Source organism: Panthera pardus, unplaced genomic scaffold (assembly GCF_024362965.1).
Source record: "Panthera pardus isolate Hobbes unplaced genomic scaffold, ASM2436296v1 HiC_scaffold_27, whole genome shotgun sequence".
Lineage (NCBI taxonomy): Eukaryota > Metazoa > Chordata > Mammalia > Carnivora > Felidae > Panthera > Panthera pardus.
Window position 1 is genome coordinate 35,011,130 of NW_026526843.1, and position 3,486 is coordinate 35,014,615.

General features: G+C 38.9%; 1 pseudogene; it reads left to right on the forward strand.

Annotated features, from left to right (window-relative positions):
• The first annotated feature begins 287 nt into the window (after window positions 1–287).
• LOC109253643 (40S ribosomal protein S20-like) lies at window positions 288–665 on the forward strand (annotated as a pseudogene).
• The last annotated feature ends 2,821 nt before the right edge of the window (window positions 666–3,486 follow it).

Here is a 3,486-nt window from a genome sequence, read left to right on the forward strand (position 1 = left end):
CACAAGAGCCAGTGTCACTGCAGGTAACAAAGAAATGATGGATATTGTACACAACGTTTTCTTCTATTCTTTTCCATTGCAAAATCACTCAATAGATCAGGTTCGCAATGGCACACACTCCCGTTAACATTGTGATTCAGGATCTTTTATTTTACCCCTTTCTTGCTCTTTGAGGAAGACATGGTCACAGCGACAGCGGAACTTTGGGGGCCCCACGGTCCTGCTACCGACTCACCACTGTTCGCTCTCCTGGAGGAACAAGTCGGTCAGGAAGTCGCGCTGTAGCCATGGCTTTTAAAGATACCGGGAAGACACCCGCGGAACCAGGGGTGGCGACTCACTGAATTAGAATTACTCTAACCAGCTGCAATGTAAAATCTTTGGAGAAGGTATGTACTGACTTGATCAAAGGTGCAAAGGAAAAGAATCTCAAAGTGAAAGGACCAATCTGGATGCCTCCCGAGACTCTGAGAATCACTATAAGAAAAACTCCTTGTGGTGAAAGTTCTAAGACTTGGGATCATTTTCAGATGAGGATCCACAAGCCACTAGTTGATTTGCAGAGTCCTTCTGAGACTGTTGGACACATTATTTCCATCAGTATTTAGCCAAGAGTTGAGGCTGAAGTCATCATTGCAGATGCTTACTTACATCGACCTTTTTAATAAGTTTAATATGTTTACAAAAAATATGTTTACAGAAATACAAGTATGATAGTCTGCTAACTGTCCATCCAAACCAGTTATCTTATTTCCCCAGTGGAATAGGAAAAAGAATAACTAGACCATATATTTCCAAACCTCTCTTCAGTTACCTTGGGTCATGTGGCTAATTTTGGTCAATGGGATGTGAATTAGTGAGATATGTATAACCTCCACATGATCTCCAATATACTAAATGGCAACAACAACGTTAGGTCTTTGCTTACTCCTAAATTCTAACATGAAAGGCCTGAGACTCAGTTTTGACCATGCTGATAAAGGCAATTCTTTTCAGTAGCGATGGGCAAACTTTTTCTGTAAGGGGCCAAACAGTAAATATTTTAAGTTGTACTGACTATACAGGGTCTTTGTTGCAACTACTCAACTCTATCGTAGCACAAAACCAGTCATAGACAATGCATATACAAATGAAAATAGTTGCATTCCAATAAAAGTGTATTTATTAAAAACAGATGGTTGGTGGAACAGATTTGACCCACTGGCTATGATTTGCTGATCCCTATTCTAGGGGGTGGTATATACAAGAAAACAAGAAAAAAGAAACCTCAGAGTCCCTGAATGTCCACCAGTCAAGTCTGGACCCCTGGTATCTGGATTTGTTGTTACATGAGAAATTTCTTTCTTCTGGAAGCCACTCAACTGGGGGAGTCCTTTGTTATAGCAGCTTTAACTTCACCCTAACTGATATGATGAGTGATGGAGATTGATGATGAAAGCTTGAATCTGCAAAGAAAAAAATTAAGTGAAATCATCTGATGTGTATTTCATGAATAGTTAAATAAACAAATACTTGGCACACGCTTTCCAAACTGATTGCCATGAGTTCAGGAACCAAAACTGCTTAAGGGGGAAGCAGCTGCTGGATGTGATCTACTTTACCAGTTTCTAGAAACCCGAATTATCAGAAAATTTGCAATAGCCTTTATTTGTATTTTTTAAAGGAATCAAAGCCTTCAGCTCTGTTGCTGAATTTCAGTTAGCAAACAGCGAGAGGGTAGATCATCTGACAAAAGCGGTGGCCTACTTTGCCTGTGTATGTAGCTGTCCCTATTTATGCAAGTATGCTAAAAGGCCATATCAACACAATTCTACATACCGTGGGCCTCAGTTACACATGGGAGGGGCACTTGAGTCTATCTAAATTGTAGATCTTAAATTGTACCTTCTCCACCACGTTTGTTATTCACTCAATCAGCAAGTTGACAGATTGCTAAATAGCCTTTGAATTCTTTATCAGAACTTATAAATATATGAAGGAAACAGTCTTCCCTTCTTCATTGGGTAGACCACTTTGCAGAATAAATCTACCTTGCTGGCATTTGTTCATCTTGTATAGTCATTGTCAAATCTAGCCATACTTCCATATCATTGAGGAAGCAGATTTAAAATGCATATTCTCAGGTATTGCTCTCAAAGTGTATATTATAGTAAAACTAGTATGGAGCCCAGAGTGTGTGTGTGTGTAGGTTTTAAATTTTTTTTAATGTTTATTTATTTTTAAGAGAGAGAGAGAGAATACAAGTGGGTGAGGAGGAGAGAGGAGGAGACACAGAATCTGAAGCAGACTCCAGGCTCTGAGCTGTCAGCACAGAGCCAATGCAGGGCTCGAACTCATGGACGTAAGATCGTAACCTGAGCCGAAGTCAGATGCTTAACCAACTGAGCCACCCAGGCCATCCCACCAGATCATAATGTATCCTTTAAGCCACATATCCACATACTTAGTTTGGGAAGCACTGATATAAAAAAATTACAGTAAATATACAGTTTGACTCAAGTGTGATCTTTGCATAGGATATTTGTCACAACTTTCCAAAAAGACATGAATCCATTAAGAAATGGCCTCGGAGGACAATTATTAAATCAAATAAAGTGAACAATGCTTACAATTTTTCTTTCCCAAGCCATCTTTTCCCTATTTACCCATCACTGTTAGTTGAACAATCAGCTTCCCCTTTCCTGAGGCTTTTAAATATTAACCACTTTCCCTCCGGCCCTTTCCATAGAAAGGACATCCTCAAGGTTTACTGTCCCAGTACTTTCAACTCCTAAAGAGAAAGAACTGTGTTTCTTGTGTCCCTTTATCCTCAATGCCAAGTATAATGTTCATACTTTCAGACATTAGTGACAATGGTAATATTTACAAATTATATATCTGATCAGGGTTAGTATCTAGAATATATTAAGAACCATTACAACGCAGCAAGAAAATACAGAACATAAAAAGGGGCAATGAAAGAACAGACATTTCTCCAAAGAAGATACCCAAATGGCTAATAGCACGTGAAAAGTTGCTCACCGTCATTAGTCACTAGGAAAATGCAAATCAAGACCATAATGAGATACCCCTTCACATCTACTAGAATGGCTATAGTAAAAAAAGATGAACAATCACAAATGTTGATAAGGATGTGAAGAAATTGGAACTCTCATACACTGCTGGTGGAAAGAGAAAATAAGATGGCTGCTGTGGAAAATGGTCCGGTAGTTCCTTAAAAGGGTAAACATAGTCAGCGTATGAGCCAGAAATCCTGTTTGTAGGTATACACCCAAGAGAAACAAAAACACATCCACAGAAAACTTGCACATGAATGTTCACAGCAGTATTATAATGGCCCCAAACTGGAAACAGCCCCTATATCCTTATTTTTTATTGAAGTATAATTGAGATACATTAGTTTTAGGTGGACAGCACAGTTGAGTCGACATTGGTATACATTGAGAAACGATCACCACATTAAGTCTATTTATCATCTGTTACCAT